A 13,929-nucleotide genomic window follows, 5' to 3' on the forward strand; every position below is an offset into this window, starting at 1 on the left:
CCGACTTAAGGTGGAAAAAACTTAGTTCCAATTTTGTCCACCAGGTGCAATTCTGGTGCTGTGAGCGCAAGTAACAAATATAGAAATGTTTCCATACGTAATGGATTAGCAAAGGGACGTGGGAAGAAAAGGTCAAACAAGTGAGAAAGGCATAATATTGATTTCATCATTTACACAATTCTTTCAATATGAACACCGACGACGTCGACGACATACTGTACACCACCAGACTTGCACCTGATGGCCAAAACTGGTAGTAATGTTTTTCTGTATAAAGCAGTTACACATTAATGTGTTAGCATATCTATCGAGTTTCGCTGTCGTACGATAATTACAGCTGACACTGGACCTCCGTGAGTACTTGCATGCTGTTACATACACAATCAGGCGATTCCCATACATCAAGTGTCGTTGATTCGTGGGCCTGAAGCTGCCGCCCATAGAGCCCAAGATGACTTGTGATCCAGCGGATAGAGATGAGAATTTAGTGGCCAAGACATCAACTCGAATTCATTGTCACGCTCCTGAAACTATGGCAGCAAGATCCCGGCCTTGTCACGGACAGTTATCTTGCTGGAAGATGCTACTTCATCAGGAAAACACTAAGCATAAGTTCACATAGACTACACAGGCCACGATGCCTTCGATTTCTACCAAAGATCCCATGGAAGCCCAGGTGATTGACCCGCATTCCATAATACTCTCCTGCTGACCTGCGTCCGTGGCGCGATGCGTTTCCAGCAGCCTTTTGCCTGGATGAATGATGGTGTGTCAAGACATGATCATCGCTCTGGTGTGACAAAAATACTTGATTCATCCACCCAGGCGACACGTCTGCATTTGAGCCACGTTCCAATCTCCATCATTCTCTGCACACTGCAATCGTAATTGATGATTTAGTTGGGTCAGCATGAAAATATATTGAGATCGTTTGCTCTGGAGCCTCATGTTCAACACTGTGCTCTGAAAGATTGGCTCCGAAACACTTTTGCCTACACCCGCTAGTAGTCAGACCTACCACAGATCGCCACCTATCCCGTTTTACGGAAAGGGCGAGCATCTCCAAACTAGACGCTCTGTGATGGGACACGGACGTTCAACCCCCTGTCTATTCATGGTCTCGCTGTCTTTCAATCACTTTGCGTACATGTTCTCAACAGTACAACACGAAGAGACGACCACTTCCGAGATGGTTATTCCCAGGCAGGGGGCCGAATCAGTTAGTCAAAGTGGCCAATGGATTTCCCATTTTAATTTTGTTGTTTTTGTTGTTGTTGTTTTCAGTCTTGCAACTCGTGTGATATGACATGCCACGAATTCCTCTCGCTTGCCACCCTCTTAATCTCACAGAAGCAATCTCAGCTCATAGTTTGTGCTGACTGGAGCAATTTATTCAAGTTGTCCTGCAAATCCTATTCAGTTTCACTCAAGGTAGCAAACAGTGAATCCCTTCACCATGAATTTTAATCACCTCTTATTTGCCTAATTGCTTGTTCGATGAATAGATTGAAAGGCAGGAATGACACATTTTTAATGTGAGAAGTTCGTTCTTGGCCTTGAATTCCCTCATTTCTTTAATATATTTTCTGTTATTCGTATTTCCTTATACCTTACACCTACTTTCCTCGGTATTTCTAACATCTTGCAACATGTTCACTCTCGAACGCCTTTCCTAGGTCGACAAATCCTACTAACGTTTTTAAATTTTTTTAAAGTCGTTCTTTCTTTATCGAGCGCAGTGTTAGTACTGCCTGTCCGGTGACTTTACTAGCGCCAAACCTATCGTCATCTGACAGATACTAAGCCTGTTTTCCGTAATTCTTTGTGTTATTCCAGTCAGCAACTTGAATGCTTCATCGGATAAGCTTACCGTCCAGTTGTTATCGCACTTACAAGTCCTTAGCTATCTTCGAGGCTGTGAGCATATTTTTCCGAAATTATGTTTCCAGACATGCTATTTCTTTTATCTGTTCACTTTTCCTTGCAGGCATTAGGCATTGACTTCCCGGCACTTAATATTTATTTATTTATTTCCTAAATGACATATTACTGTATCGTCGCTAGAAATGTTTCCCCATTCGCCTCTACTTCGCCCATACAATGTCTTTACCATGTAACGAGCCTGCAGTCGGTTTTCTGAATTGGTGCGGGCAGTGCTCAACAATGTATGCCGCTATCTGTAAACTTCCTAAGTTTCTTCGTGATGCACAGGATGTTTATTGTTCAGTTTGTCACTAAAACTGGTTGATCTCCATGACACTTTCGCGCCTTCGACGATGGCGACCTGAAAAGTAAAGTAAATTTTTTATTTGCCATGTCCACACATTTATTTCTCAACATAGTCACCCTGAAAAAGAAGTATTTGTCCCAACGAGAGACCAGCTTCCTTATAGGACCACTGTAGAACGTTCCTTGGCGGAGCCACAAACGCACCTCTGCTTGCACCGTTTCATCAGTGAAGCCGTCGAAGGTGTTCTTTACGTTTTCTGAACCGATTCAAATGGGATGGAGCAAAGCAGAGTCTGTACGGATGATGATCGATGACGATGAAACCAAGGCGCTGGACTGTTGTAGATGTCACAGAGCTCGTGTGTAGTCTGGCGTTGTCATGCTGAAGAAGAGAGCGCTCCATGTGTGGACGAACTCGTCGAATTCGTGCTTTCAGTTTTCTGAGGGTGTCTCATGCACCGCCTTAGTTACAAAAAACACCGCCACTTTACGCTTTGCAATTCAGAGTCCTCTAGCGGCAGAGGGCTGCAAATTGCGTCAACGAAGGGGAAACTCGACCGAGTAATATGCCTGACGATTTAGTAACTCAGCCGGTACTGAGGACAGAATAAAAAACTCGGAGGCTTATACAGCACGTCCTCTGTTAAATGTGTCTGGTAAATGTTACTGAATAGCGAAACACGTCCGAGACTCGATTATACCACCTCAGTGACTTTCTACAAAAACGACACTTCATCCTCTTGGGGAGCACTTTTAATGCTGACGCGCAGCAGGCATTCGTCGATCCTTTCATAGTGTCATGTGTTTATCTGCAGCTTCTGACGTTACATTTCCCATAACCCTACGCAACAACAGTATCATGGAACTTCGAATGTTGTGTCTAGCACTGCAGTTGAGCCGCGCGTGGTTCGTGTTCATCCCGTTTATTGTTTGTCATCTTCTCTTACCGTACTGCCGCCTCGTTTCTTATTCCATTTACTGGCGTCACTAACTTCCTACCCTACCTGCCCGTGAGTGGCAGCAGCAGCACCTATCGATAAGTGCACTGTCTTACTATCTCTGGCGCTACTGATAGTATTTCTGGGTCGTCGTGTGTCGGGAATGGAGTTGGGAGCTCAGTTGGAGATGGACCAGGAGTGCAGTTGGGCACGGAGCAGTGTCGGGGACGGAGTGCCAGTGAGGTGCTGACAGACAATGGGGACACACATGCACTGTACGACGGAAGAGGACCAGGAGGGCGGTCGGGATGCAGCAGCAGTGCAGTCGGGGACAGAGCCCCAGCCAGTACCAGCGCGGATGACGGTTGGTTAGTTATTCGGTCGGTACCCTCATCGACGACGTATATTTGGGTCGGTTCCTTCCTGTGCAGAGACGTCGGTTGTGTTCCCTCTCCATGGTTGGGTCGAGCCAATGTCCCCAGGACGTCGTCCGTCCGAAGGAAGTCAGTTCAGTTGGAGAAGAACCAGTAGGGCAGTCGGGGCACAGCAGCAGTGCAGTCGGGGACAGAGACCCAGTGAGGTCCGCACAACCAGTACCAGCGGAGACGACGGTTGGTTGGTCGTTCAGTAGGTGGCCTCATCGATGACATGTATTTGGGTAAGTTCCTTCCTGTGCAGATATGTTGGTTGTGTTCCATGGTTGGGTCGAGCCAATGTCCCCGGAACGTCATCCGTTCGAAGGAAGTCAGTTCAGTTGGAGACGGACCAGGAGGTCAGTCGGGGAGCAGCAGCAGTGCAGTCGGGGACAGAGCCCCAGTGAGATCCAAACAACCAGTACCAGCTGGGACGGCCTTTTGTTGGTCATTCAGTAGGTCGCCTCATTGACGACATGTATTTGGGTCGGTTCCTTCCTGTGCAGAGATGTCGGTTGTGTTCCCACTGCATGGTTGGGTCGAACCAATGTCCCCAGGACGTCGTCCGTCTGAAAGAAGATAGGTCAGTTGGAGAAGGACCAGGAGGGCAGTCGGGGCGCAGCAGCTGTGCAGTCGGGGACAGAGCCCCAGTGAGGTCCGCACTGCCAGTACCAGAGGGGGCCACGGTTGGTTGGTCGTTCAGTAGGTCGCCTCATCGACGACATGTATTTGGGTCAGTTCCTTTCTTGTGCAGAGATGTCGGTTGTGTTCCCTCTGCATGGTTGGGTCCCAGCCAGTATCTCTGGGACGTCGTCTGTCCGAAGGAAATCAGTTCAGTTGGAGACGGACAGGGAGGGCGGTCGGGCGCGGAGCAGTGAGTCCGCAGAGTCAGTCAGAAGGCAGAGAGTGCGAGTACGCGCGAGGACCGTGGTCGACGCAGACTGAAGGCCGCTTGTCGGTCGGTCGGCTGGTCGTCGCATGGCGACATGTGGTCTCTTTAGCACTGACACCAGTATCAGTCTGGGAAGAGTTGGCAGCCAGCAACAGTCGGGTCCGTATGGTGTTAGTATTCGCCGGGACCGCTGTCGGCGAAGATGGGCTGGCGTTGGTCGTTTGCTCGGCCGGTCGTCTCAGTCGATGACGTCTTGGATCCTCAGGACGAACACCATTTTCCGAGTTGGGATGTGACTGGACCTTGTTGGTTCGTTGGAACTGAGCAGCCACGCAGTCTCCACAGCGCGAAGCCAGGCCGGGGCTTTCGGCGGCGGGCAGGCGCTGTTCCATCTGCAGGCGCTACCTCTGCGAGCGACGTTTCACTTTCTTCCGAAGCAGGATCCCCAAGTTGAGTAATTAGTTAGCTCTTCTTAAAACTCGACTCTTACGATTTGTTCGTTACTTGTGGATTGTTGGTTTCAGCCCATGACGCGTGTGATAACAAGTCGAGTATTTTCTTGCCTAGAATCTGCAGTCTCCGGTGGTGACTTGACAATTGTGGCTTGAGTTTTCGGATTCTTTTTAAGCTCGTCTTGACTGATGTTTGATGCCTTGATCTTGGTGAGGCCCAGTTTGAAGTTTTTGGTATCTCGGTTACTCTTCATCGGCCGATATTTTCCATCATCTATGCATTAGGATCTGACCGTTGGAAATCGGTCAGGTTGTCGGTCGGTCGTGAACCGTCCCTTGGTTGTGTTGCCTTCCGATTAAGAGCTTGTCGTTCGGGCTGCCTGTCTCACCTAAGCGTGCATTGGCGTTACTTCCCAGGCCGACCCTTGGAATCTTCTTAGCGCCGCTCCTTCTGTTTTATATAGTGATTTCCTTTTTACTTTACTGTGTGTAGCCTTCAGCCCAGTTTTAGCTTATTTAAATTGCAAGGCTGTTCTTTTAGGCCTTAAGTTGTAAAATTTTTTACTGCATGGTGTGTGTGGCCTTCAGTCGAGTTTTAATCTCTCTCAACTAAAAATTCAAAATCTTGGTCTGGCCCTTAAGTCATAACATTGTTACTCTTTAGTATGAGGCCTTCGACCAAGTTTTACATGAAATATTTTAAGCTAAGGCCCTCAGCCTTTTTAAATTGAAAGCTCTTCTTCCTAGGCCTTAAGCCTTTAAATTGTTTCTTGATAGGCGGCCTTCAGCCGAGTTTTCAGCCTATTTAGAATTAATAAGGCCTTCAGCCTATTTTTATTGAATAAAAACAATTTTTTTTAAAGTAGTGAAACTTCAAGAAGAACTCCTGTACCTCAATTCTTTGCTTAGGCCTTGGGCCTTGGATTTTCATATGTGGCCTTCAGCCGATTTAAATTAAATCAACGGAGCTCTTTCGTTAAAACCTTGAAAGTTTTTAACTCTTGTTTATGTAATTGTGTGTTTTAACAAATACAGCTTATATGTTGAGTGTAACTGACAGCAACTTATTTTGGCCCCTTTCCACAAATATAACCTCACCCGCTCTGTCCTGCTAGTCCAGGGATTTCAGCAGTAGTACTAAGGTCGAGAGCAGTTTGGTTCCTAGAAAACTTTTGGGAAGTTCACCGTACGATTCTTGTCCTGAATGCAGTATAAAGCAATTTTCTGTAAACGTGTTGTTGATTGAAAGATGAATGTGCAGATCGTATCGGAATAAGTGTCACGCTATTAACTCATACGATGTTGTTCATTGTCATCAGGATCTTATCAACGAACAGGGCAAGGTATTTCACACGATCCCTACTTTTGGAACCCATATTCATTTATACGTCACACAGTTGGTGAATACATTGTGAATAAGTACGTGAAATTTTTTGCAAAAGAATAGCTGCAGCTTACGAGAAGGTACGACTAAAATATTCGGTAAATGATATCAATAAAAAGGTATGATACCATCTTTAAGGTACTCACCACAATGGTAGCGCTTCTGAAGTTGCTAGGAATTCTCGACGAAGACTTGTTTCAGATTCGTTTGAAACACTGGTTCCCCGTTTGGTTCAGTGTCCGTGATGACTACAGTAGCAATGACTTTCTTCTCTACATCTAATTGTAGCACTAGACCCGTTCATTGAAGAGTTTTGATGTACTATGTATATTCAAACGAAACTTGCGTTTGTACTGTTGTTGTAACGAAAACGTTGTAATCATGAGGAATAGTTGCTTCTGGTAGCGAAGCATGAAGCAGAAATTATGGTGGTCCACACCCAATACATGATAAAAGTTCTCGAGGAGAAATATCAAGGTAAAGAGAGCTGAAGTGAAAGATATTTACGAGGTGAAGTGAAAAATATCTAATGAATTAAGTACAGATAATCACAGGAAAATGCGGAAATGGTCTAACAACACGCTAACCGCAAAGAAATATTGACGGATGTTAAAATTTAGTATTCTCTTTCAGTAGAGACGCTTAGTTCTCATAAATCGAAGAACAATTACATCAGTTACGCTCTGTAATTTGTGAATAATTACGCAGGCGACTTCATACGTCGGTAGATGGTATCATTCATAGTTTACTAACTCTAAAATTCGTGTCTTGCTTGTGAACTCTGTAAACAGTCTTAACGCCTTAATGGCACAGCCGTTCCTCTGCGGCCATAACACCGTTACGCAATAACCTGACCAGCATTTACTAGCGAACATTTGTGTGCAGTTTCACGTGCAGGTACTCAGTAGCTTACTGAATTTTTAAGAAAGTTTACGCCTACGAAATTATTTTACATCCATCCAGTTAGTAATGGTTAAGCGTCACATGCCTGCTGCAATGATACGAAGTTTAATTACACGCAGACTGGCGTGAGGTCTGGAACAGGTCAGAGAAATGAGAACTTAGAAAAACGGACGCAGTTGCTGTAATACTTAACTTTAATCCATAATTGGAGTACATCTCTCTTGATCGTACATGCTTCACAAGATAAATATCAATTGAATACGGCGCCTTGCTAGGTCGTAGCAAATGACGTAGCTGAAGACTATGCTAACTATCGTCTCGGCAAATGAGAGCGTAATTGCTATGAACGTCGGCTGTACAACTGGGGCGACTGCTAGGAAGTCTCTCTAGACCTGCCGTGTGGTGGCGCTCGGTCTGCGATCACTGACAGTGGCGACACGCGGGTCCGACGTATACTAACGGACCGCGGCCGATTTAAAGGCTACCACCTAGAAAGTGTGGTGTCTGGCGGTGACACCACACGAAGTATGTCGCTGTGTCGTTTTCTGGTATGTTTCAGTATGCTCTTGAATAGTACTTAGATGCACACGATAGTCAGCGGCATACTATACAGGGTGAAGCGAAATTCACGGACTTGGGCTTCGGAGCGCGACTCGTCACATGCCAGTGATAAAAAAATGTCTGTCACAGACTTTCGTCTTTCGAGCACATCCGGCAGGAAAAGGACGTTAAAGAGTGGCAACCTGGCAACACTGTAACTACATGCGTAGTAACTATCTCTGACAACACCAAACAGCTATGCTGTACAGATGGTGCAGTGGATAGAGTTTTGTGTTAGCATGCACGAGGTAGAGGGTTTGATCGTGGGTTCAAGCGTATGTTTTTTTTTTTTTTATTTGGTAAATGTAGTCCGAGTGGTCCGGTATCTCTCATATTGATAGTCAACAGCGATTTCAGCGGGTCCTCTGGAAAATCATTGCACTTACATACGACACTCGTAGAAATTGAACATTGATCAGCTTTGAAACTTGCCCTTTCCACGTCATGGGCTCGAATTTATTCGTACCATTTCCTCTCCTAATAGCGAAACCTGTGTTCTCTAATGGTCACATAGATTAGTACCAACTATTATTCTTGCCTCGTTCAGGTCCATTACATTTCGATAGGGCCTTACGTTACCAGCAGGACTAGCAACGTCCAAACTCGGTTACTATTTGTATATTTTTTCACCATGGTCCCACTAATTGTTTCAACTGTCTGTTTCCTGTTGGTCTAACCACGTATTTGTTGTGTTCAGCGTTACGAAATGTTTTAAATTTAGGGTACATCTGACAAACGAAACGGTGTATATTGCAGTATGAAAGGACAGAATGAAATCAGCAAATAAAAAAAAAAATGCACCTCGACCCGGATTCAACCCTCGACATCCTGCATGCCAACCCTAAACTGTATCCACTGTGCCAACTGTGCAGCAAGATAAAAATATGCTGTCAGAGGTAGTTACCACACGTGTTGTTACAGTGTAGCCAGATTGCCGCTAGTTAACGTCCTTTTTCTGCCGGATATACTCGCCAGACGAAATTCTGTGATGACAGTTTTTTATCGCTGGCATGTGAGGGGTCGCCCTGCGAAGCCCGAGTGCGCTAATTTCGCTTCACACTGTATATAAAGGACGGCCAAAGAGTTTCCACTTGAAGACGTTGCTGGAGCTTGTACGTAACGCAGCGGGACTCCGATACGTGTATGTAAGCACGGGCATGTAGGGAAGGGATTAGTGTCCCCCTCCGACGTGCGTGCGGTAAATGCGGAAACGTGAACCAGAAGTGTCCAAACAGGAACAACGCGATGTTACTCTTTTCTTGACTGCCAAAGGACAAACACCGCCGGCCGCTGGTGGCCGAGCGGTTCTAGGCGCTTCAGTCTGGAACCGCGCGACCGCTACGATCGCAGGTTCGAATCCTGCCTCGGGCATGGATGTGTGTGATGTCCTTAGGTTAGTTAGGCTTAAGTAGTTCTAAGTTCTAGGGGACTGATGACCTGATATGTTAAGTCCCATAGTGCTCAGAGCCATTTGAACCATTTTTTTTTTTTTTTTTTTGACAAACACCGGTACACATCCATCGGAGAATGAAGAATATGTATGATGCAGCATGTCTGTCAAAAACCACCGTTGTAAAACGTTGCGACAAGGAGTGCTCATCACTCAAATCGCAGGTGTTGTAATCCACAAGTTACGCCTAACAGAAGTGAGAGACTTCCGAGCACCCGACCTATATATGCGCCTGACGTCTTCCCATGCGATTATCAAACCTTCAGTCACTTATAGAAGGCTTTGAAGGGTCGACAGATCCTGTCGGACGTTGATTCACACAGCAGGACACGCTGTTTCACCAAACGGGTACCTTCAATATGGTGCGTCGGTGTGACGCTTGCTTCAGTGCTGCGATTTGGCCTCATTGGCACAGCGATTCTGGACTGTACGGCCTTCAAACGGTAACATTTTGATCGTCTCTTGTACCTTTCGCTGTGAATCTTCGAGCCAACAATTAGAGGGTACCACTCTGCTTACAAGGGAACCTCCCAATCGCACCCCCCTCAGATTTAGTTATAAGCTGGCACAGTGGATAGGCCTTGATAAACTGAACACAGATCAACTGAGAAAACAGGAAGAAGTTGTGTGGAACTGTGACAAAATAAGCAAAATATACAAACTGAGTAGTCCATGGGCCACATAAGCAACATAATGGACAAAGTGAGCTTTGGAGCGCCGTGGTCCCGTGGTAGCGTGAGCAACTGCTGAATGAGAGGTCCTTCGTTCAAGTATTCCCTCGACTGAAAATTTTACTTTCTTTACTTTTGCATAGTTATTATCTGTCCGTTCGTTCATTGACATCTCTGTTCACTGTAATAAGTTTAGTGTCTGTGTTTTGCGACCACATCGCAAAACCGTGCGATTAGTAGACGAAAGGACGTGCCTCTCCAATGGGAACAGAAAACATTTGATCGCAAGGTCATAGGTCAACCGATTCCTCCACAGGAAAACACATCTGATATATTCTATACGACACTGGTGACGGCATGTGCGTCACATGACAGGAATATGTTGTCGACCCACCTAACTTGTACACTTGGCGAATGGGTAAAAAGATTCTTCTACCTTGCCCGATTTAGGTTTTCTTCTGGATGTGATAATCGCTCCCAAAAAAGTGATGAAAACATAAGAGTTTGTCACATAAACTGAAAATAAAAAATTAAACTTTACACTCGATGGAAGATTTGAACCAAGGACCTTTCGTTCCGCAGCTGCTCACGTTACCACGAGACCACGGCGCTCCTGCGTTCCCATCCTCCTTAATGTTGCTTATCTTCCCTTGAACTACTCAGTTTGTACATTTTGCTTATTTTTTCACAGTTCCACACAACTTCTTCCTGTTTTCTCAATTGATCTGTGTTCGGTTTATCAAGGCCTATCCACTACGCCAACTTATAACTAAATCTGAGGGGGGTGCGATGGGGAGGTTCCCTTGTTAGTCAACAGATAATTGAAATGTCTAGGTTAACGGCTCGCCTAACCTACACCCAATAGACTGCGTTTCGTCTACTTACGCCAAATTTACGTGGTACTAGTGAAAAATCTGTTTTTAGGAATCTCTGCAAACATACGGGTCTTTACATTGATGAGCCAAGGCTTTATGACCACCTACTGAAAAGCGTGTTGGTCCACTTCTGGAACACAATTCAGCTGTGATTCTGCGCGCCGTGGATTTGGCACCAGGTGCCTACGCACAGATCACACTGAAAGTTTCATTTACAAATTATTTTCGTTTGATTTGATTTTGAGCTGACTTGGTTATAACTTAACTGTCGTTTAACTTGGGGTGACATTGTGCATTCCCAACTCCGAGAGAAACCAAAAATATTTGCCTGCGAGAATACAACATGAATGACACTGTTTTATAAACCTTCTAAAAAAATGTGTAACTGATTAAATCCTGAACTTTACTGTTAAGCTCATTAATTAAACAAAGTCATCCCTGTGAATTAATAATCTGACTAATAATGCTGTTCACGAAATGGTCTCTGTGCTTTGGTAATTTATGTAGAACACTGATCCTGAAATGAAAAATACCTTACCTCGTAATGAAAACGCGGTGCTTGCTGCTCTCTGCGCACCAGCTGCAAATTTCCAACTACAGTAGAAAAAAAATGGTTCAAATGGCTCTGACTACTATGGAACTTAATTTCTAAGGTCATCAGTCCCCTAGAACTTAGAACGACGTAAACCTAACTAACCTAAGTACATCGCACACATCCATGTCCGAAGCAGGATTCGAACCTGCGACCGTAGCGGTCGCACGGTTCCAGACTGAAGCGCCTAGAACCGCTCGACCACACCGGCCGGCTAACTACAGTAGCTGAGAGCTTAGTGCAGTAATCCAGATAACAAGTAAACTATTCGACACAAATCATCGAATGAGACACTCCTTTAAATAAAAATCACTTGGATCTAAGATGTGCACAATGCTGTTAGGTGAATTATTACCTTAACAAACTGTTTTTAAACTATCTGGTACATTATTAATTGTATGAAATTCATTGACAAAGTGCAACATTAATATCAAGCTCTTACTCTCACAAATGTTAGACGAATAATTGATTGAAAAATACCTTACAATGAAGATTACACAATCTTTAATGAAAAATCTAAAGTTTCCTCGTAGCCTGTCTCATACAACAATCAATCACAACTAAGCGCAACTATGCACTGCCACTAAGTAAAAAATGTTACCTTCATTCCTCTTCATGCCGTTTGCTCATACCATTTATACGACATTTCATTCTAAATCACTAATCAAATCCTTCTTCTCTGTTTCACAATATTTAAACACAAATAATTTTACTTAAACACACATGCACTTTACGTCCACATTGGCAAGAGTCCTCTGCTCGTCGCCAGTCTCACTGCTACCCTAAACAATAGAACCCCCGCTCTCCTCGCTGCCAAACAGAGATGGCAGAACAAACACATCTTCCAGCGACAGAGCTACTTGTTAGGTTGCCATTTGTTACGTTATATATATATATATATATATATATATATATATATATAGTTTATCAGGTGAATTTTTCTTTTGTTAGAGTATGACTCTTTCTCTCAGGGTTATTATCTTTAATTATCACTTGCACTTACGTCCATAAGCAAATATGAAACGGGTTCTTGAAGGGCCGTTGTTATTCATGTACCAACTCTAGATTTTGGACATGATGACTGAAGTATAGTTGCCGTTAACTGAATAGAATGTAATTTTGTTAATTTCTATTTATTGATTGCAAAGCAAGGCTCGTGAGCATGTAGATTGTTGCCGTGGAGCGGCCAGGGTAAAACTTACTGAACTCATGGAATCTGTATAATTTAAAAAATGAACTTTAACGTAAATTAATTATCTGTTGCAATTTAAAAAGTTTCTTACAACGAAATCTCTTGCATTTACTGTTACTGTTAACACTTTGGAGAGTAAATTAATACTTCGGAAGATGAGCTTCTCGCCGCCCAAGTTACTGAAAAAATGCTTATTAAAAATAATTAGCCGCTGCGACCATTTGAGGTGAGAAATACTACAAGGAAATTCATTTTGTGATAACAATAATTAGTTTATTTTAGCAGAAAACGGAATAACTTACATAAAATATGTGTAGCCGCTCAATGGCTGCCTTCCGCATCGCGAGACAATCACAGTTTGAGAACCATAAAGTACGTCCTTCCTCCTCGGCCGCACAACCGCGTCTCTTTACGATCATTTTTTATTTTCTTAGACATGTTTGAAATAAACATGTTACTTTTAAATTATTGCTGCATATCAGTTGTTTCAAGAACATTAACTGTGTCTTTTATACTAACTATGTTCATTAAATACAAATACATAAAATACAAGTAATTTTTGGTTCACCCTTAACAATATTGTTCACTGTTAACAACCGATAAAAATGTCAATATTTATGTGACGTACCGTCACAGACTCTGACCAAAGACTGCGAATAATAACCGATTCGAAATTGTTGCTTAGCGTTTGAGTCATCCAAAGTATGTACAAATTCCGGAAATGCAAATAACAAACTCCCAATAGACCTGTTTCAACACACTTCGCTTAATTTAAGTGCGGCTGGTTTGTGGGCGCGAAGCTGGCGCCCGATAGCATCCCAGCTGTTTCACCGGAATCAGGCAGGCCGAATTTGATCGCCAAGACATAGACGCGAGTTCACCACCATGCTTCTCAGACCACTGCAGCAATATTCTGGCCTTATGACACTGGCAGTTATTCTGCTGCAAAATGCCAGCGTTGTTGAGGAAGACATCAAGCGTAAGGGATTACGGTTGGTCCCTAATGATCTACATGTAGTCGGCAGCTGTCATGGCGCCTTCGATTATCACCGAAGCTCCTTTGGAAGCCCAAGTGAATGCCCCCATAACATAATACTGCTCCCAACACGCTGTGTTCGTTTGGTTGAGCCATAATCGCGAGTAATTCGACCAGGCGACACAATACCATTGATCCGTCGTCCAATCTCGACAGTCCCGTGCTCACCATATTCGTAATTGACGATGATGTTGGGCCAACATGGGAACACGTACGGGTCCTCTGCTGCGAAGCCACATGTCCGACACTGTGCGCTGAGTGGGGTGCTCCAAAACAGTTGTACCAGCCCGAGCTTTTGCCCT

The sequence above is a fragment of the Schistocerca nitens genome, chromosome 2, assembly GCF_023898315.1.
Source record: "Schistocerca nitens isolate TAMUIC-IGC-003100 chromosome 2, iqSchNite1.1, whole genome shotgun sequence".
Lineage (NCBI taxonomy): Eukaryota > Metazoa > Arthropoda > Insecta > Orthoptera > Acrididae > Schistocerca > Schistocerca nitens.